A 23,252-nucleotide genomic window follows, 5' to 3' on the forward strand; every position below is an offset into this window, starting at 1 on the left:
GAGAATAGTTGGAGTTTTCTGAGTATGTCCATATAGGACAAGTGTTTAAGGCCTAGGATCCTCTTTGTGAGGTATTTTGCTGCCTTCCAGTTGTTGCAGGTATCTAGTGAGGTACATACCAAATGGGGCATTGTACTCGATGATTGGCCTAATGAGGGAAGAGTAGAGGGAGACAATTACCTCTTTCTTCCTGGATGCAAAGCCCTTAGCAATGAGATGTGTCACATAGAAGGACTTTCTGACCACAGTGGCAATGTGGTGGTCAAAAGAGAGGTTGCTGTCAACTTGGGTTCCCAGATCTCTCATAACACCTTCTGTGTTCAGTGGACTACCATTGATATGGTAATTCATGGGAACTGGGTTTTTCCCAAAAGGGATGACGACACCTTTTTTTGGCATTGAGCTTAAGGTCATGTTTCTGACACCAGTCGCTGGTCTCAGTGAGACCTCTCTGTAGGATGTCAACATCACTTGGGGAGTTAATAATAGCTCCCAACTTGTAATTGTCCCTTCATTTTGGCCTGGACTTCAGAAAAGTAAATACCAAACAGGAGAAGACCCAGGACTGAACCCTGTAGGACTCCACTCATGACTGGTTGGCAGTCTGACTTGGAGTCAGCTACTTTCACACTGTGGGTTCAATCTGTGAGCCAGTTTGCAATGCACCTAGTGATATAGGAGTTGATGCCTAGCTTAGTGAGTTTTTCTATGATTTCTGAGTAGGGAAGGGTATCAAAGGCCTTGGCCAAATCAAGGTAGACTGTATGAACCACCTTGCCTTCATCCACAGCTCTGGTGACTGACTCAAAGAAGTTGACCAAGTTGAACAGGCATGATCTACCCTTCACAAAACCAAACTGCGTGGGATCCAGAGTTTGGAAATTCCCTATATCCTTGTTTATTAGGTCCATGATGATGCATTCCATAGCTTTGCATATCAAACTCATCAGGCTAATGGGGCGATAGTTCCCACGGTCTGTAGTCGCTCCTCCTTTGTGGAGCAGGATGACTGTAGCAGTGCGCCATACAGTAGGGACAAAGCCTGAGGTGAGGCTGTAATTGAACAGGGCACACAGGTGAGGTACCAGTTCACTAGGTAGTTCATGTTGAACACAGCCAGGGATATTGTCAGGTCCCATAGAAGCTGTATTCTTGGCCTTGAAGTGCTGTTTTAACCTGTGCAGCAGTAATACTGGATGCCTGGAAAACTACTGGTATTATGATTGGTCTTTTGGGGGGGGGTAAAGTTGGCACTGAATATGTCGGCCAGTATATTGGCAATATCTGTTGGCTCGGTATAGGAGGTACCATTGTGCAGTAGCTCAGAGAAAATCTGGGTATTGCCTTGGAGATTCTTTACATAACTATAGAAGGCCATGTCTTTGTCTTTGCTATCTGCTGCAATTCTGTTTTTATAGCTAGCTTTAGAGGATTTGATGAGGGATCTCAACTTTTTGTTGAGGCTGATAAGGGAGTTTTTCCAGTCTTGGGACTTTACCTTATTCCACATTAGTTTCCTCCTTCTGTTGTAGAGTTTGTTTACGGCAGGGGACCAACAGATTGTCTTTCTTTTTTGTAGGAGAGCATCTTGATTCTACTGGGTATGGCGAGATCCATGCATTTGTGTACGTGTTCGTACAGTGCATTGGTGTATGATTTGGCAGTCATGCTACAATTCTCCATTTGCATGGGTGCCTTGAAGTTAGCCACCTCTGTTTTTATGAGCCCAAAGTTAGCTTTGGAGAAGTTTTTTATGGTGGTTACCTTTGCGGGGGTGGGTATGTGGATTTCCAAGGTGATTAGTTTGTGGTCGGATCTAACCAAGGAGGAGTTGACTATTAGTGTAGAGCAACAGTCACCCATATTAGTAATGACCAGGTCAAGGATGTTTCTACCTCTAGTGGGGGTAAGAACGAGCTGGAACCAGGGCATTGGAATTAATGAATTCCAGGAAACGCTGGGCAAGTGTACCGGTACATGAATAGTTTACCCAGTTAATGGAGGGATAGTTGAAGATGCCCAGTATGAGAGCGTTTGGTTAGACTGTAATATTCTCCAGGGTGCTTAGGAATGTGGAATTTGAGTCTTGGGACATGGTTGGGGACCAATAGCAGGCTAAGACCTGAATCGCTGTCTTACCCAATGTTAGCTGCTCCTGAAGTATCTCTGATGTGTTATATTGGGCTACCAGTCTGGAAGTGTGCACATCCTTTATGAATATGGAAACACCACTGCCGTTGGAGCTTCGGTTCAAGTTCTGGGGCCGAAAGATGTGGAATAAGTTAGAGCCTGGTAGTGCTGGGGTGCTTTCTGCTGCCTTGAACCAGGTCTCTGTTACAGCACAAATGTCGATGTTCTCCATTTTAAGGAGTGCTTCGAGTGAGTGCATTTTGAGATTTAGACTTCTGGCGTTGAGCAGCATGACCCTCAGATTGCATTTGTTTGTAACTGTTACGGTGGTTATTTATTCTTTGGAACACCACCTAAAAAAGGCACTATAGGGGTGGCAAAAGCCTTGGTCAGTATCCAGAAGCCCAGGGGTAACAGATGCAGGCTATCTCTGGCAAAGCATCGAGGTCTGTCAATCATCTCATCCCAGGCAGAGAGATACTGGATCCCCTTAGAATGACACCAGAAAGTTAGCCAATTGTTGAAATCAATCATTTTCTGCTTGTACTGTGGTATCATTCTGGGTGATGGTAGGATGCTGCTCAGGGCTAGGGTCATACCTGCCTAGTCTACATAATCTGAGAGCTCCTCCACGTCTCTTTTCATGTAGTCCAGGGAGGTATGGCTCAGGTCACTCACACCCACATGTACAATGACAGAGTCATATTTGTACCTGTTGTTTAGGGACCTGAGTGAGTGCATTATGTGGTGGATCCTGGCACCTGACAGGCAACAGACTGCTACTTTCTCCTTATTCAACCTAGTGAGTGGGACATCAGTGTGCCTCATTATCAAGTCACCTATGACTAGTGTGTTGGGCATGCTGCTTTGCCTTAGGGACTTTGATTGAGTAGCACACTGTTTAGGAGAGTTATGTGTCTCGTGATTTTACTTTTTTTCTTCAGTCATTGGCATCCCACAGAATTACCAAAATAATCTCTAGTTTTTTCTTTCAAAAGTTCCAAAGGTTCATGCTTCTCTGGTTAATATGCTCTTTTCAGCAAATCTAATATATGCAGCTTCTTGCCAGGTCTGAGTTTCACTTCCTTTGCATACACCCACAGCTTTCAATAATATCATACATTTTTCTCTTGAAAGCTTGTCCCTTGCTACTTTAGTTTTTATACTACAAATTATCTTTCTATGTGTGGTTTCCCTGTGCCTGCTAGCCTTCAAACCTCCCCTAAATGGATACAAACCTATTCAAATTATGTTGCGTCTTATTACTGAATTTTGCAACTAACCACATCTGCAAATGTTGGCTCTGCTCTTTAATAACATAATAGTGTGTGGAGTATCTTTTTTGCTTATAAAGAACACATTTTTACTAAACTGCAAATTCTTTTTGTGGATCACAATAATTCCTGGATTTTTCTTTAACTGCTGCAGTTTTATGTTTTTCTTCTTTGAGAAAAGTAAAACAATTAAATATCTTTTTGGCTTCTTCACCTGGCAGCACACTGAAAGCTGTGCACTGAAAATATTTATGTTTCTTAGTTAATCCAGTCAAATCGAGGGGATGAATTCAATTGCTGGATCGAAAGCTACCAGTTATTAGCCACATTTCCTTACACCTTTCTTATTGCTTTTAACAGGAAACTATTTTTTTAACTTTCACTACTGTCCCTTTCATGTTGCTGCCACTACTAATGCATTCTCACATAGTGTAAGTACTCTCTTATCTAGTATTTCTCTCCATTTTTCCATTTTCTCAGGTCTGTCTCTTTATATTCAGAATCTTCATTAAATAAATAATGTCTGTTTACTTACTAATATCTCAACGTTTTCAAAAAAGTACTCATACTTGTTATAGTCTTTGTATAAATTATTAGTTCAAGCTATATACATCCTTATCATTATTTAAACAAAAACATTACCTGTGCATGTTCACTATAAGTTCAGCTATATACATCCTTAAAAAAATATTACATGTGCATGTTCACTATTAGTTCATGCTATATACATCCCTATCACTATTATATACATCCCTATCACTATTTAAACAAAAACATTACCTGTGCATGTTCACTATAAGTTCAGCTATATACATCCTTAAAAAAAAACATTACCTGTGCATGTTCATTATTAGTTCATGCTATATACATCCCTATCACTATTTAAACAAAAACATTACCTGTGCATGTTCACTATTAGTTCATGCTATATACATCCTTATTACTGTTTAAACAAAAACATTTCCTGTGCATGTTCATGTTTATTTTGAAGTTATATGTCTATGCATTTACAATTTGTTTCATTTTATAGAGCTTATTTACCTGTACTGCCACTGAAAGGGGGCAGTTGCCCAGTTGGACTCTCCCTGTAAACAAATGCAAATCGACAAACAAGCAAATGAAAGAATTCAGGGGGATACAGCTGAGATAATTTTTCTTCTGTACATTTTTCTTCTGTCCAAACACTGATACTCTTGAAAGCAGGTATATTTGTCCTGTTCTGGCAGATATTGCATTATTTCTGGACACGGTTTACTATTTGGGTGTTGAGTAATTAAGGCAATGACAAAGGATGTATGTCAGTACTTCCATGAGGTGTATATTCAAACTACTGAGAGTCTGATAAATATACCATATAACATATATCTCCTTGTTACCAGCTCATCTGCATTAAGCTTATATGACAAATATATCACACCACTGCAGTGCCTGTATATATGTATATAACAAACCAGTTTACAACACAAAGGAACATCCTAATAAGATCTGGCTGCATCACTTATGATATGGTAACAAACCATTAACAATAGATGTTTTAATTAATGTATAGTAAAGCTGCTGCTTCATTATATATCCATAATATAATACTTTTCCCAAAAAAGGGGAGGGTATAGTATATAGCAGTGTATAATCTTAATAATGGACTATACAGATTGCCCACTTGCAAGCTACTGATCTGTACAGCTATCAGGGATGCTGAAGTGGAAGATTGATGAAGGGCACTGAGACACAGCTGGTGTCAGACAGCCATAGATGGAGACAAAAATTACAGTTAAAAACAATGGGTATTTTTAGGAAAGAGATGCATGTGCTATCTTAGAATTTCAAGACTCTGCAATCCAAGAAGCAAAACTTAGAAAAATTAAGTGCAAGTTTACTAATGTAACAGCAAGTATGAAACTTACTGCTAAACAATACAAGTGTTTTTGTATATGATCAATCCCCCACCATGCATGATGTGGAGATTGACCCACTATACCCCAATACTTACATATACTAACTCAAGATTGCTCTATTTTGGGAGAAGGTGGAAGTACATTTTCCCCGAATCACACTTAACCTCTTGTTGTTTGGTTACTTACACTATAATGTTTTGAACATAGACCAGAAACCCAAACTATGTTATATGCTCAGCTGACATACAGAAGCAGTGGCAGCAAATATTTTGAGCAGTGAACACCACAGCCATGTAATTCCTCTTTGCTTTGCCATTTTGATATAATTTTTAGAATCATTTGACATAAAAAGTAGGATTCTACTTTTCTGTTTTGTTTTTCTCTAATTTAAGTGGATGTTCCTGATTTAACAGCTAATCTGATGTCCACATCAGAATAAAAATACAGACTCACCTATTTCATGTTGTTTAAGCCTTGCCTTTGGAATAGTGCTTTTTATCCAAGGAAATTGTGGACCATTTTTCCCTAGGGAAAAATAATTTGGATATGAATGAAAATAAGAAGCACTAGGTATATATAGTTTTAACTGACATCAGGACACAGCGCAGTACCCATAGTGGTTGGAGAAGCATGTATTGAGATTATTACTCATTAAACTTGAAGAGGGCTGACAAGTGATAATTAAAAGTAGAATTTTTGGATTTTTGAAATTCCAGTAACAGGTGGTATGGAACCACCAATATAGTTTCGTTGATTTTGATGTTTTTCATTGCTCAGGAAAATTGGGGACTAGGAAGTTTAGTAATGAGTGGATATTGATCACAGTATTTATCCAATTGGGTTGCTAATGAATATTAAGTGGGTGAGGTCACATTTTTAACATATTAATACAGAGGTCACATAGTTAAATAAATCTGTATTTTAAAAGTCCAGGACTTGAAGTTATGTTTTGTAGTATTACCAAGCTGGAATTGAGCAACTAATCACTTAGGTTAACTTCTCGAATGCTAATTTTTGAATTTAGAGAACAACGTATGCACAGGGATCTTTTTAATACTAGCATTTTCCACCTATTTTCTGTCACTTTTGAAAAAGAAAACTTGTGTAATTTATAATTAAAAAGTTTAAGGGGAATGAGGGTTTTATCTATGTTTTCAATAGTGATAACACACTGGGTTCTTCCTCTAGTAACCACACATCTAGACGTTCATTTATTTGTGCTGATTATATTGATGTGATAATTTGTAGGAATTTAGATATATTTATATAGTGTTGTCATTTTGGAATTGTCAATGTGCAGGTGTTAATAACTTATGGAAGATAAACGGTATCAGTCAGACTTTTAGCAGTAGTTATATAATTATATCAGATCAGTACATCTATCACCAGATAGGTAGACAGGTAACAATATATAGTATAGGTAACTGAATGTGTTTTTAATATAGCATTTTAAAATGTAGTTGATAGAGCCATTTGTATAAGATGCACTATTTTCAATGTTAAGAGAATCAGTATCTATTTTTATCACTGTGACCATGGTATGAAAAAGATAGATACATTAGTTGTCTCAGAATACTTGTCATAGTAATTTGTGGGATTATTTTTAAAGTTAATATGGGCAACCAGTGAAATGGCCCTGTAAGATATGTGGTATATTTGTGTATTTGGGCATGATTAGATATATTTGGGTTACAGTAATTTGCAGATTATTAAGGAAGGCTGAAAAAGAGTGATTAATTAATACATTTTGAAGATTTTAATAATTTGGGAATCTGTATAAGGAAAAGTATCAATAGCTTTGTAAATAATATATTAGTGCAATATAACTTTAAGGTTTATTGAGATTATACATTTAGTGTTATAATACAAATCTGTAAATGGAATGGTAGATATAAAGGGTATTAAAGGATGTGGGTGATATTTGGGCCCTAACCTACATTGAGAGGAGTCAATCAACTCCTAAACATGTTACATCTGCAAAGTTCTTTCACAGTCAAAAAATGCAGGGGCACATAACAACTGCAGCATTCATTATGGAATGACTGTAATAAAGCATATTATTATTTTGTTTTTGAATGTGCTTTGCTTTTAAATATTACATTTAAATGTATTAATTGTTGTATGTTTTATGTGATACTTTGTTTCTCATGTAGTGAATATGCCTGAATGAACTTTGTCAGTGTAGAAAAGTTCACAAACTGTTAATGACATACACTTGCAACCTTTACAAATACTGTCAAAAAAGCTAGAGATAATGACAAACTGGTCTCTTCCTTATTCCTAGACTTGTCTAAAGCCTTTGACATAGTTTATCACAGCAAACGTCTACTTCAAATATTCTCATTAGGTCTGTCTCAGCCCACCCTTATGTGATTCAAAAGTTACTTGTCCAATGGGTATCAGTCAGCAAAATGACACTCCACCCTCTTTCCATACCTCCCGGTCACCACTGGTGTACCACAAGGCTATATCCTTGGTCCCTTCCTTTTTAACATTCTCACCAAAACTCTCCACACATCCATACAACAGGTACCCCTGATACAATATGCAGGTGACTCCACACTCATATGCACATCAGATAACCTGGAACATCTCTAAAAAATTACTCAGGAAGCTTTAACAGCCACTGAAACATGGCTTTGTAACACACAACTTATGCTCAACCCCCCCCCCCCCCAGGACAAACTACTTTTTCCCCCAAATCTCTCTCATGAAAAAAATATATATTTAAAATCATTTCTCTTAATAATACGTCCATTAAGGTCACTTCTCAGAGCAAATTATTAGGGATAATAATGGATGACGATCTTAAATTCAACCTGCATACACAAAATTGCACAAAAAATCTCAACAAAACTATGGTGCCTTACAGAGCTAAAAACTTTCTCACCAATGCAACTAAAACTACACTTGCCACTCCTCACCTTTTGCCCTCACTGTTTTATGGCATTTCCATTCTTACTAACCTCCAGGCATCACAAAAAGTAGCACTTGAACAATGCTGTGATAAAGTGACTAACCTGTCAGCAAATGCCCCATTCAGTACACATCACCATATAGCACTTAAAAGCCTAAATTGGTCAGAATTGCACCATCGACTAACATATACACATCTTCTCAACAACTATAAATTTATCCAGTATTCATCTGCTTGTCCATCACTTAATACCATTCTACTGTACGCAATTATGTTTCCACTTGGTTATTATGATCCAGTGAACAAAAAGTCATCTCTGTCCACAAACCTATTAAATCTGCTGGGCATGGTGTGTACTCATACCAAATTGCAAAGGCCTGAAACTCCTTTCATGTATCCATTGGGTCAGTACCCTCCTTCCAGTCCTTTAAAACCATTCTGAAATGTTTCTTTGCCAAAATATGTCACTGTTCTTGCTCAAACTTAGGATAAATTATATCCCTAAATATGACCAAGCAACTTTTCATACCTTACACCACCTTACTCCCCCTTCTTCACTCACTTCCTTACTTCAAACATTTTATCTCTTCTGACTCACTTACTAAGTGTACACAATATGTTTTCAAGAACATTCTTATCAGATTTATTTTGTGCTTTCTAGTCACTGAGAAAGATTACACTAACTATACACGTAGTCTGCACTTTGTGGTAACCTTTTTGAATCCCTGTCAATATTTAAAGCTGCAAGAATATCAGGAAAACCAAAATTAGGAAAAAGAAGGTATGAGTTATGTCTCTGTTGTCTGTTCACTCAGAATGGTGTATACTTAGTGTACACTTAGTGTAGGCATTATTGAATCCCAGGAGCTATCTAAATATGCCATATCCTGTCATTTTTTCTACCGCTTCATATTGCAGTTCCTGTTTGTATTATACTAACTTACGTTTGATTTATCTAAACTGGCTAAATTTTCTCTAAATAGTAAATCATTGTCACATAAGTTGTTTCTATTCTTAATCAGTGTTGTTATATTATGTCTAAGTTGGTATAATTGTTTAAACTGTAGATTTGTTATTGTTTTTATTGTATTATTTTTCAAGACTGTAAAATTATTGTTCTTAAAATGTGTTTGTAATACTTTGGAGCTTTTCTCCCAGGCCTCCACTTACAATGGGCACCTACCTAGTCAGAATTTCCCAGTTATCAACTGTCAATAAATAAATAAATAAATGACAAGATGGTTGAAATAGTGGACACAAAATAGTGCCACTGTTTTATGAAATATTTTGATGAATCAATAAATGGACTTAGCTCCATGCTGCAGAGTAGACAAACTGAATGGATATGAGCTACACCATACTTTTCAGATACACTGGCTGCACAGTGAAGACTAAACAAATTAAATTTATCTTAGTTTTAAGAAATGGCATACATTAAAGAGACAAGTAAATGCCTTTAAGGCACTCACTGATTCCAAATTATAAGAATATATCAATTTCAAGTAGTCAGAATTACTATTAATGAACACTGCAGCTATTATTTGGTTATTGTCCTTATGCAAATCCTTTATTCTGGGGCAATCACAATCCCAGAACCAAAGAAGAAAAAGAAGAAGCATTTTAGGCAATGTCAAAGTGATGAAACTACAAACATAGCAAACCCCCAAAGCAAGCTTAAGGTGTTACTGCTTGATGCTATAAGCCTAAATAAGAAACCCCACATCATATACGCTCTCCTGACTATGAAGAATGTAAACATCTGTGCTGCTACCGAGACTTAGTTTAAAGCCACATAAAGTACTCTGTTAGCAGAAGGCTACAGTGCCTTCCACACATTTAAAGCAACAGCAGCAGAAACAGGGGCTAAATGTGGAGACATCTCAAGCTATGATAACAGCAAATACAACTCTGTGTTGGTTAAACAGAATGATGTTCTGGAGTTCATCAATGTCCGAGTCTCCATAGACAAGGCTCCCTACCATGTACTGACCAGCTACAGGTCACCCTATATGACCCACAAAGCTCACAACTCTTACCTAGACCTACTAGAGGTTTTCACCATCCAACCAAATACCCTATTCATGGGAGTCTTTAACTACTCATCTATAGACTAGGAAATGTGCAATGCCTCTAATTCACACACACAATGCTTCTTGGACTTTTTCAAGGCAAACATCCTGAACCAGATAGTTCATTCTCTAACCAGAGGATCAAACTTATTGAAGCTAGTACTCACTAACATGGGAGAGTATTACAACCCCACCATCACTGTGCCATGTCATCATTGGTGAAATTGGACCACAAAACTGTCTTCCTCAAAATAAAAATCAACCAAAAAAATCAAGCTAGACTCGTAACAGGTAGCAGCTATACTAAAACAAACTACTTCCAATTAAGTGACAGTTTGTCAAAATTTGTGGCTCCCCCAAGCTCTGAGAACACAGCTACCATTGCAGAATTATTTACAGAAGCCCTATATACTCATGTAAATGGCTGCATTGAGGATGCCATACCTACTAGAAGTAAGCCCAGATCTAACACCAAAACTAAACCACACTGGTGGAAACCTTAACTTAACAAGCTATATAACAAAAGAAAAAATGTCATAGCCAAAATCATAAAGAGCAACTTTCATAGAGACAAGAGCTCTCAGATTCCACTAGAAACTAAGAGGTCTAATAAAGTCCAGCAAGGCCAATTATAAGGTCAGGATAGCCTCCCAGGGTAAGGATAATCACAAGGATTTCTTCAGCTAACAGGAGTCTTAAAGGTAATACTCAGCAGTGTGCAGAACTGGGGGGTAAATGGCACAATCTTCACTGACCAGGGTGACACTGCAATCTAATGGGTGGTAAATTTAGCTCTAACTTCACCTCCCTCCACTCTTCCATCCACCACCCTCTGGAAAATCCCTTTGAGGATATCCCCCAACTATCAATAGGGAGCAGGTCCTGGACTTGCTAGCTAAGGCCCAAAACACTGCCTCAATAGGCCTTGACAATATCCCTATTTGCCTCCTAAATAGCCTAAAATATGACCTAGCAGGACCACTTGAGGCACTTGTCAACTACAGTCTCAAAACAGTTATGTGCCAGGTGAATGGAGGGTCACAACAGTCATCCCCCTTCATAAGGGTCTACCATCAACTCACTCTAGGAACTAGAGAGCCATCAGTCTGAAAAGTCTAATATGCAAAACCATGGAATGAATTATCATGGAAATGATCGATGAGGATATTGGCAAACTATTGACACTGGACCCATCCCAGTCTGGTTTTGTTAAGGGAAAGTCTTGCTAGTTAACCTGGTAGATTTCTTCACGATGGTCACCATGACTATTGATGAGGAAAACAGTACATACCACCTATCTTGACCTGACCAAGGCATTAGATGCAATACCCCACTGAGGTCTCTCTCTCTCTCTCTCTCTCTCTCTCTCTCTCTCTCTCTCTCTCTCACTCTCTCAGAACTAGGTATAAATCCCTACATAGCTCACTGGATTGCTGGCTGGCTCACAGATAGGTCCCTAGAAGTAGAAGCATTGCTGGTTTAAGCAGTGCCATTAGCCAGTACTATGAACAAGCTCCCCATCCTCTCCAGTCTTCAGGTGAATCACAATGGCTTATTACAATTAGATCTATCTACCCACCCCAAAGCTCTTCCATTAAAGTATAAAAAGCACAGACATTCCTTTTATTAGCACACAAACCAGGTGGATAAATGCAAGACTTGCCCCCTCCCTCCTGCCCCTGTCATTCAGGTCCCATTTTTGTGTCCTCCTCCCAACCCTCCTTCAACTTAGTTTATTTAAAAAAAGTCTTCTTTTTAAATTGCAGGAAACTGTTTGCTACAAATGTAGCAAATAGTTGCTACAGTTTATACCTGGTCTGCGGGCAATGCTATGGCACTCATGCTTTAGTTTAAAAACAAGTCTTATTTTTAAATTGTAAGAAACGGCTTGTTTTATACCCTGCCTGCATGGAGCTCTACTGCACTCATGTTTTAATTAAATTTTTTTTTTTCATTTTAAACTGTAGAAAACTGCTTCCTACAAAAATGTAGCGAACAATTGTTACAGATTATAACCTGCCTACATGGAGCACTACAGAGCTCAAGATTTAGGTTAAAAAAATTGTAGCTAACTATTGCGACAGTTTAGACCACAAACAGAGAGCTACAGCACTCAGGTTTGGCCACAAATGCAATTCATTCTTGCATTAAAGTGAGAGATTTGAATTGGCTGATCACACCCCCAAAATATTGCATCCAGGGCAGTTGCCCCTCTCACCTTGCCCTAGGTACACTATTGCCAAGAAATCATGATCGGTGAGACCACCTCTGCCAAGAGACCAGTCAGCAGCGGAGTACCTAGGGCTCTGTGTTGGGCCGGCTGCTGTTTGGCATCTACTTCTTGGAATTTAAGACTAATATCAAGGACCTCTGGCTCACTAAGTTCACATATGACTGTAAATTGGGAGCTATCATAGATTCCCCCCAAAATAGTAACATCCTATAAGAGGATCTAACACAAATACATGACTGGTGAGAAAACCAAGAATTAAAACTCAGTACAAAGAAATGCATTATAGTGCCCTTTGGGAAAGCGACCACCCAAGCTAACTGCTTAATTGATAAAACACTCCTAAGAGCTGACCCAATAGTTAGGGATCTGTGAAAATATGTAAACAGTAATCTGACATTCGACCAGCATGTAGGCAAGGTGGTAAGAAAATCATTCTATGTCACCCATGTTCAAAAGAAACTTTGATCATCAGATGGGAAATCAGAATTCATCCCTGCCCCCCCATGTCTTTGATGGACAGAGATCAACAGTAAGTAAACTAATTCCCAACTAACATGCCTTTCCCACCCGCATAATTCTTAGCTACCTCTTTACTAGCATACTCCACCATATAGGCATTCAAGGAACTCTGGGCCAAAACTGGGTTGGGTTGCAGGGTTAAGTTTGTAAAGGCTCTGGTGGTCATTAGCCTAGTATGAACCTATGACTGCAGTAGACAGCCTTCTAAATTTTAATAGTTCATAAAAAAATAAAATGTTTCAGGCACCATGAAATGAGCTGTGTTCTAAGCAGCTTATTGGACATTAAATTCAACTCAGCATTTAAGAAATCAGTTAATGTTTTCACAAATTAGTAATAGTTTTTATTGAATCATTTCATCTCTTGTGAGGATATCCTTTGTCTGCCTGAGCACAAGCTTCTTCTATAATGATGTACTAGGAGAAGGAATTCAGCTGGGCAACACAGTGGTTTAGCCGTCAGCATTACTGGCTCATAGTGTTTGGTTCTCCAGTCTATTTCCCAGATGAGATGTATTCTATGTAGAGTCTACATGCCACCCCTGTAATTTAGATGGGATTTTATGGAGTTCTCCAGTTTCCTCACACATTGCAGAGACATGTCAGAGACAAACTGGCAATGCCCCAGTTGTCATGTTTTGAATGCTGAATGTGCATGTGTGTGTGTGTGTGTGTGTGTGTGTGTGTGTGTGTGTGTGTGTGTGTGTGTGTGTGTGTGTGTGTGCGCACGCGCATTAGGGTTACCACCTGTCCCACTTTGCGAGGGACAGCCCCTCTGTGGGCAGTTGTGTCCTGCAAAATATTGTAAAAATGGCAGATGTCCTGAGATTTTAGGACAAAATTATTTCCTATATTTATGTAATAGTTGCATAAAACAGTTATTCTGTATCTGAAACACCTAAATGTTATAAGAAACAGAATAAGCAACTAAAATGCTACAAGAATAAGCTTTTATTTAGGCAAAAAAGTGAGGTTCTGCCCTTTGTACTGGCTGTGGGTATGTTTTGGCCTGCAAAATCTGATGTTTGTACCAAAAATGTCCCACTTTGGGCATTTGAAAAGGTGGCAACCCTAGTGTGTGTGTGTGTGTGTGTGTGTGTGTGTGTGTGTGTGTGTGTGTGTGTGTGTGTGTGTGTGTGTGTGTGTGTGTGTGTGCAGATGCACCCATACTTGCACATGTGTATGTTAATGGGTGTGCATGCATTAGTATCCTGCAACATAACAGCATTTTATCCAGGAATAGGCTCTCTCTCTCTCTCTCTGTCTCTGTCTCTCTGTCTCTGCCTCTGTCTCTCTCTCTCTCTCTCTTTCACGTTCTCTGTCTTGTGCTCAGGCTCCCCATGTTTTAGAATTTGTAGAGTGAAAAAATGAATGCAAAACAGAGAAGCAAGTAAATGTGTAGTAGAGTAATCAGTGTATTAACTTACACACTGTCTACAAAGCCACAATATATACAAGACAGATGACCCGGAAAATGTACCTGTTTATTAACTGTGTTTTTAAATTTTGTAAGTGTTAAAGAAATTCAGCAAATAGGTAAGAATTCATTGGCTAACATGATGCTCTTGGCCTTTTGCATTAAAGCTGCACTTATGCTTTTTGCAAACATAAAAGCAACATGCATTAGATGTGAACATCAGCATTGACAATGTCCTCAGAGAGTGAAACAGTACTCTACAAATTAAGGACACTCCCCTTTTTGCCCAAGGTGCCGTGACCTCGGAGGTGTTTATCAGCAAAGAAGGTAAAAGGCACGGAGGCTTCTGTGTTGGGGGCTTTCAGCCTCATGTACAAATTACACTTACAATTTCAACTTTGAATTCTATTTTTTTTTAATATGAGTGAAATTTTTAGATATGCCATCCATAACAACATCATAGAATCTTATGTGAAATACATGCAAACCATAAGTGAAAGGTTTCACAAAGCACATACTTTGTTTCCCACCCTGAGCTGGGCAGAATACATTTGTTATGCATGCTCTCTTTGTAAAAGATTTTACACAGCCAAAGAATACAGAGGCAGTTAAGCTATGTAAAGTCTGTCATTGGGTAGCTTATTGTTTTATGATATTTAAAATGCAGTTTAACTATACTATCCATGTAAGAATACTTTAAAAACATGTAGCAAAATGCTCCACACCTAATACTTTGCATCTTGTCATGGCTATGTGAGGCAATGATCACCAAGATTCCATAACATATTTATTATTGAAAGCACTCTGGACAGAAGTAGGTGGATCATTTCTTTGACCGAGATTGGAAATATCTTAGACAAAACAAAAATGAGGCAGAAGCAGCAAGCCAGAAGGTTTGTAGTATACATTGATCACACAATGATTCTATACTGTGCAATAAGGCTGATGTCAGTTCCCATCCTATCAAATAAAGTAGGTTTTACTACAAGCCAGGCTATCTACAATAATGCTAACTGCATTATTACTCTTTTTAGGCTCCCTTGTCACAGTGGAAGTATAGAAGGTTTCTTTAATCACAAAGAAATAATGTAAATGTTGACTTTTATACATTAGTTACATGAGCACTACATCCATTCTATAAAGGACTGGGGCTGTTATACAGGACTTTATAAAATACACCTGACTTAGCCCATCCACACAGCCTGCAGTAACAGAAAAAAACAGTCTTTCCAACCTCAGTGTAACAGCATAAAGTGGCTGATATACTTTTCCAATTCCTTTGAGAATGTAGATATCTCAGAGAATAACACTGTATTTAAGTTAAGTTATAGCCCCTTGTGCATAATCCAGTATACACCCAAGTCATTTTCTACCATGGAATGGATGTAGTTTCCAACCGTAGCTTTCCTAGACATGATACATATGTGGCTTATTAACAATAGCTAAAAAGGTATTGTGTGGATGCAAGTATTCCTAGCTAGGTGGGTATATACTACACAGCATAAAACATTATAGAACATATACATTATAGAACTGTATGAGACAGGGGAGGCACTGTTGAGTCTTATAGAAAATTAACAGTCTATGTGTTTCATTCCACAGTCTAGGATGAGGTAATCATTAAGTGCTACAGTTAAAAGTGAGCATCACTGGCCAAATGTAGGTACACTTATTAGATGGGCACCAGAGACTGAAGAACAGATAAGGACAACATATATGTGCATCCTCATAATGCTCTATAATATGACAGGGAAATTGGCTGACCTAAACAAAAGTCTTAATGAGATACACAGGGATGTGAAGGTAAAGGTTCAACAAAGTAGAAGAGATGATACAACAAATTGTGGTTCAGCTGCAAGCTGAAGAAATAATGTAGCTGCTGGAGAAGATGTCAGCATTTCAGGCAATGGGCGAGTATGGAAGGGAACCATTCATGCTAATACTATAGACTTTTCTTACAGCACCTGAAGAGGCGGAAAGAAGGATAATACACTTCAAATCATGAAAAGTGAACAATTGCAACTCTTGAGGACACCAGAAGGTTTGGACTTTACAGCTAATAGGGCTCACAGTCTGAGTAGGCCAAAAGCAGAACAGCAGGACCTAAGACATTTAATTGTCAGACTCCCCTGCCACAAAACAAAGATCTAGGTAAGGTGAAAGGCAGTAGGACTGTAGGGAGTAGCTCTGGTGTAGTACAAGGAGGGGTGACATATGTAAAAAATGTCAGATATTCCGTAAAAAATATGGCATTGAAGATAGGTGGAAATTCCAGAAAAGGCAGTTTGTATAGACATTTTGGTTGTAGACTGCCTATATAGAAGACTCCATTTCAGCAGTAGATAAGGATATGGCTTCTTTGATTAAGGAAAGGTGGGGCCTGCAGTTGAGTTATGTGAGACTGCAGCTGCCAGGGAAAGGATGGAGGTGGTGGGCAACGGAAAGGGCACAGATGAAAAAGAAGAAATTGCTGTAGGTTGACATGGAGCAAAGTTTCAGAGATGAAAATGAGTTCTTAATAATGGAACAAGACTGCTGTACAGGTGATTTTACCAAGCAGTAGAAAAGTGGGAAAAGGAGATGGACTCTACCTAGCAATGAAAGGAGGTAATTATGGCTTGAACAGGATTCTCTGGCTATATATGAGGCTGACGGTTATGAGGGAGATGAGCAGATAAGGTGAGGCTGGAGAAGAAACAGAAGTACAAAAGTTGATCAGTTGCACCCTTAAGCTAAAAAGGAGCATGATCAAAGAAACCAGTGAAATATCTGGTAATTAATGCATAGATGGGAAAAGCACTAGATACCTGAATAAAGTGACAGATGGTAAGGAAGAGTGGATGATATGTTATGACATGGAATCTGATAGCTGTACACTCGTAGTTTTATCTTGTAACTCATTGACTTGCCATCTTATTTCAGGAGTAGGGGATAAGGTAATAGACTACTGAAGTGAAAAGGAGATTTGAATAGACAGGAAGTGAAGAAAAGGCTGGAGGTGGTACAGCAGGAGGACACGATGTGAACTATATGCTGCCATGACATGAGGGTTTTAGGTATGTGAAAATCTCGCTGCTGTTTTTATTAGAGAAAGCAGTATGTGTTTAAGGGACAGCAAAGTGTTATTTCCCAACCTCAGAGGGTGGTTGAAGAAGAAAGATGGGCATTATGGTGGAAAAAGAGAGACAGGAGTGAGAGATTATGGATGTTTTATACAGATTTGGTGCCCATTCTGAAAGTCTGCATCAGTTATTTAGAAATCGGTCAATGGAAGGGACTGTAGGGAGAGGGCAATTGATTAGGAAGAAGGAAAAGTAAACTAAGGTTAATAATTTAATGTTATCAATTTGCACAGTACGGTATACTTTAGTTTGTGCAATAACTTAAGAAATTACAGTAAGAATGGGGGACGGGTATGACATATTGCCTGATTATGGGGATGAGAGGAAGCTGGATGAAAAGATAGGGTAGTAGAAGTACAGGAATGTTATAAGTTAAATCAGCAGGGTAGAATAAATGTATGGTACTTTAAGTATTGTTATGAGGAGGGTATTAAGTCTTAGAATAGCAGCACAAGTACATTTCGAGTGGCAGAGCAGATGATGCAGGAATTAATTGCAGGAGATCAGTGGGGGGGGGGGGGTATCGGACCTATAGATAATGGCTCCCAAGGTGGTGCTGCAGCTCAGGTAGAGGAAAAGAGGGGTGGGACAGTGGGGGGGACTTGAGAAAATGGATAAGTGAAGGGAAACCTAAGTTATAAAGATGGATGAAGGTGTCCTGAATAACACTATAAATGAGAGACAGTGTTACTGAGGGCAAGAAGAACAATGCAAGAATAATAATAATAAAGTACAGCAGGTAATAAAAGCTTAAAACAGTGGATGTATGCAAGATTGTAGGAAAGAGTTAAAGCTAATACAGGAGGGCTAAGAGGATGGATGATGCTGGCAAAGAAAAAGGCTACTGCAGGAATAGGGGAGTTGGATAAGGAGATAGGTATGAGTGATGTTTAAGATAAATGAGTAGACTATTCTACTGGAAATGATATATGGGCATAAAAAGATGAAGGTGATACCCAGAGAAAAGTGATATAGATATATATATATATATATATATATATATATATATATATAGAGAGAGAGAGAGAGAGAGAGAGGATAAGTAGTGATGGAAAATTAATAATACTGATTTTAATATAGTGCTGGTGACAAAATAAATAGGAAAAAAAAAAAAAAAAACCTTTTTTAAAAAAAAGTTTTTTTTGGACAGTGTTTGAGTTCTTGGTGCGCATGTGTGTTTGTCTGTACATCTCTCTCTCTCTCTGTCATTGCCTCTGTGTACATGTATACACACACACACACGTATAGGTTAGCAAACAAATTGCAAAAACAGGGAGTACACTGATTTCTGAGTAGATAATTACAATAAGTTATGCTACAGCACTCCCCGTCTTTGCAATTTTGTTTGCTAACCTGCTGCAAAATACTTTGCCAAGTATTTTGCATAAATTGTTAGCATTCAATAGAATGAAATGTTGACCCTCCCATTGTGAATCCATTATGAGTTAAATGTTATGCCCACTGATTTACGGGCATTCCAAAATTATTTCCTTTGGTAGCAGTGCTGTAGCATTGATGTCAGATTGGCAGTAAATGCAGTTTCGTCATTACTGGGTCATACACTTTGCTTCATTGCTTATGTTCAAAACTACAACTTTAAAACACACTCTAACAGGTGGTGCTTTATTATACAAGGAACTACAATCATGAAGGTGGATCAAAGAAAACATATATGCCTGCATGGCCATAAAAATGTGTTCAAAGAGACTTTAATTTGAAAACAGCCCAAAGGTAAACTTTATTCTCCATTGGCCAGATGCATTTTATTTGAATCTGGGTTTTAATACTGTTTTAATGAATGTGAGCTTCAATGGCAGAGAAGTTTAGTGCTTGTGCTAAGTCTATTTTCATTGTGGGACTGTTTTGTTTAGAAAATGGCTATCGGTGTTTGTGCATTTTATTTTAATATCTGTAATCATTGCAGAAGTAAATAAAACAGCTGCTTACTTATTTAATGGTGAAGAAATACAAATAAACAAAGAAAGGTTTATCAGTTTGCCATAAGCTCAGATCAGAGTAATTTATTTAAAATAAGTGACACAGCTTTGCCTTGTGTTGTGTATGAGTAGATCCAAGGATTTAAATTTTGCTTGTGACATAAATAGGCCATGTTGATGATACACAAATGTGTCTCAGAGGGTCCCCATGCACTGGAACAAGCTTCCCATAACTTTGACCAACAGGTGGGAAATTGGAAATCATCCCTGTTGCCACCTATCCGTTTTTTTTCCTGGACTATCCACAAATCATTTATTCAAGTCTCTGGTAGTCAGGAAAACACTGTACAAAGTCCAGTATTCTGTTTTACAAAAGGAAACAGACTGTGTCAGTGTTTGTTAAATTGGCTGATTTACTATGCTTTTTTACAGAAAAGCATAGTAAATCAGCTGAAAGCAGGCATCCAGAACAGAAAGTGGGTGTTCCCATCATCTGATGTCACAAAGGGGGTGGGGCATGGGTGGGAGAGGGGGTGGGGATGGGTGGAGTTATGGGTGATGCAAGGGGCGTGACCTTAGTCCGGTTTTAGCCACAAAGAAATCTGGCAACCCTATGAGTAGGCCAAAAGCAGAACAGCAGGACCTAAGACATTTAATTGTCAGACTCCCCTGCCACAAAACAAAGATCTAGGTAAGGTGAAAGGCAGTAGGACTGTAGGGAGTAGCTCTGGTGTAGTACAAGGAGGGGCGACATATGTAAAAAATGTCAGATATTCCGTAAAAAATATGGCATTGAAGATAGGTGGAAATTCCAGAAAAGGCAGTTTGTATGGACATTTTGGTTGTGGACTGCCTATATAGAAGACTCCATTTCAGCAGTAGATAAGGATTATGGCTTCTCTGATTAAGGAAAGGTGGGGCCTGCAGTTGAGTTATGTGAGACTGCAGCTGCCAGGGAAAGGATGGAGGTGGTGGGCAACGGAAAGGGCACAGATGAAAAAGAAGGAATTGCTGTAGGTTGACATGGAGCAACGTTTCAGAGATGAAAATGAGTTCTTAATAATGGAACATGACTGCTGTCCAGGTGATTTTACCAAGCAGTAGAAAAGTGGGAAAAGGAGATGGACTCTACCTAGCGATGAAAGGAGGTAATTATGGCTTGAACAGGATTCTCTGGCTATATATGAGGCTGACGGTTATGAGGGAGATGAGCAGATAAGGGAAGGCTGGAGAAGAAACAGAAGTACAAAAGTTGATCAGTTGCACCCTTAAGCTAAAAAGGAGCATGATCAAAGAAACCAGTGAAATATCTGGTAATTAATGCATAGATGGGAAAAGCACTAGATACCTGAATAAAGTGACAGATGGTAAGGAAGAGAGGATGATATGTTATGACATGGAATCTGATAGCTGTACACTCGTAGTTTTATCTTGTAACTCATTGACTTGCCATCTTATTTCAGGAGTAGGGGATAAGGTAATAGACTACTGAAGTGAAAAGGAGATTTGAATAGACAGGAAGTGAAGAAAAGGCTGGAGGTGGTACAGCAGGAAGACACGATGTGAACTATATGCTGCCATGACATGAGGATTTTAGGTATGTGAAAATCTCGCTGCTGTTTTTATTAGAGAAAGCAGTATGTGTATAAGGGACAGCAAAGTGTTATTTCCCAACCTCAGAGGGTGGTTGAAGAAGAAAGATGGGCATTATGGTGGAAAAAGAGAGACAGGAGTGAGAGATTATGGATGTTTTATACAGATTTGGTGCCCATTCTGAAAGTCTGCATCAGTTATTTAGAAATCGGTCAATGGAAGGGACTGTAGGGAGAGGGCAATTGATTAGGAAGAAGGAAAAGTAAACTAAGGTTAATAATTTAATCTTATCAATTTGCACAGTATGGTATACTTTAGTTTGTGCAATAACTTAAGAAATTACAGTAAGAATGGGGGACAGGTATGACATATTGCCTGATTATGGGGATGAGAGGAAGCTGGATGAAAAGATAAGGTAGTAGAAGTACAGGAATGTTATAAGGTAAATCAGCAGGGTAGAATAAATGTATGGTACTTTAAGTATTGTTATGAGGAGGGTATTAAGTCTTAGAATAGCAGCACAAGTACATTTCGAGTGGCAGAGCAGACGATGCAGGAATTAATTGCAGGAGATCAGTGGGGGGGGGGGGTATCGGACCTAAAGATAATGGCTCCCAAGGTGGTGCTGCAGCTCAGGTAGAGGAAAAGAGGGGTGGGACAGTGGGGGGGACTTTAGAAAATGGATAAGTGAAGGGAAACCTAAGTTATAAAGATGGATGAAGGTGTCCTGAATAACACTATAAATGAGAGACAGTGTTACTGAGGGCAAGAAGAACAATGCAAGAATAATAATAATAAAGTACAGCAGGTAATAAAAGCTTAAAACAGTGGATGTATGCAAGATTGTAGGAAAGAGTTAAAGCTAATACAGGAGGGCTAAGAGGATGGATGATGCTGGCAAAGAAAAAGGCTACTGCAGGAATAGGGGAGTTGGATAAGGAGATAGGTATGAGTGACGTTTAAGATAAATGAGTAGACTATTCTACTGGAAATGATATATGGGCATAAAAAGATGAAGGTGATACCCAGAGAAAAGTGATATAGATATATATATATATATATAGAGAGAGAGAGAGAGAGTGAGAGGATAAGTAGTGATGGAAAATTAATAATACTGATTTTAATATAGTGCTGGTGACAAAATAAATAGGCTATTCAGGCAGCAGAGCCATATGTAGTGATGTTACCTGTCCACTTGGCATATTAATTAATGCCAGACCAGGTGCCTTGGCTGCTGCTCTGAAAATAGCTCCCTTCCACCATGCTACCAGGCTTGTAAATGATGCCATCGCAATCTGTAGTACTGATAGGTAGTCTACTGTATGGGAGAAGCACACCTCTTGGGCTGCTGTGCACACCTTCTGAGAATGCATGTTGTACTCAGTGGTATTGGTGTGAATTACTGATGAGGGTTAACTTCATTTGGGGTTGGAGCTATGAAACACTGTCTCTCAAGCTTAAAAGAGTTTTAGGAGAGGGAGGCTAATGTTCATTTTCTGAAATACCTGCATGCTGACAAGAATAATTTTTTAACTCTTTTTGCCACATCGCAAAAGACAGCTCTACATTAGGATGTTATAGGCTCATAGGCAGTTACTATGGATGCAGCCCAGGAGACCATGTAGGAGCCTAGTCCAATTTTTGAGTTGCCCCAGTGCACTGTCTGCTTAAGTGACTTGTTCAAAGTAACAACCGCAGGCAAATGGAGGCTGAGGGAATCAAACCCCAGGCTTGGCAAAGCATTTCCTTTGCATTCAGGTAGTAGCTTGTTAACAACTCAGCAACATTACTCTGTACCCAAATAAAAAAATATTTCATACAAGAATAGGGATCCTTCAGCGATTATAGTGTTCTAGATATTGAGAGATATATAAAGTCATCAAATACCAGGATGTGCATAAAGAAACTAAAGATTTATGGGATAAAGACACTCAAAAAGTTACAATAGTATTAGGAGCAACAGTGTTAATAAAAAAGAATATTCAAGCTTACTTAAATATGCTGTCAATACATGTAACTCCATATGAAATGCAGAAGGATACAGTTCTGGGTACACTGCAGGTTCCGAGCAGAGTGAGCTGGGTACATTGCAGGTGCTGAGAAGAACATGCACATTAAAGACTAAGGCAGTACTAATTTCATGAAAT

Source organism: Protopterus annectens, chromosome 3.part0, assembly GCF_019279795.1.
Source record: "Protopterus annectens isolate FY-2018-M chromosome 3.part0, PAN1.0, whole genome shotgun sequence".
NCBI classification, from domain to species: Eukaryota; Metazoa; Chordata; order Ceratodontiformes; family Protopteridae; genus Protopterus; species Protopterus annectens.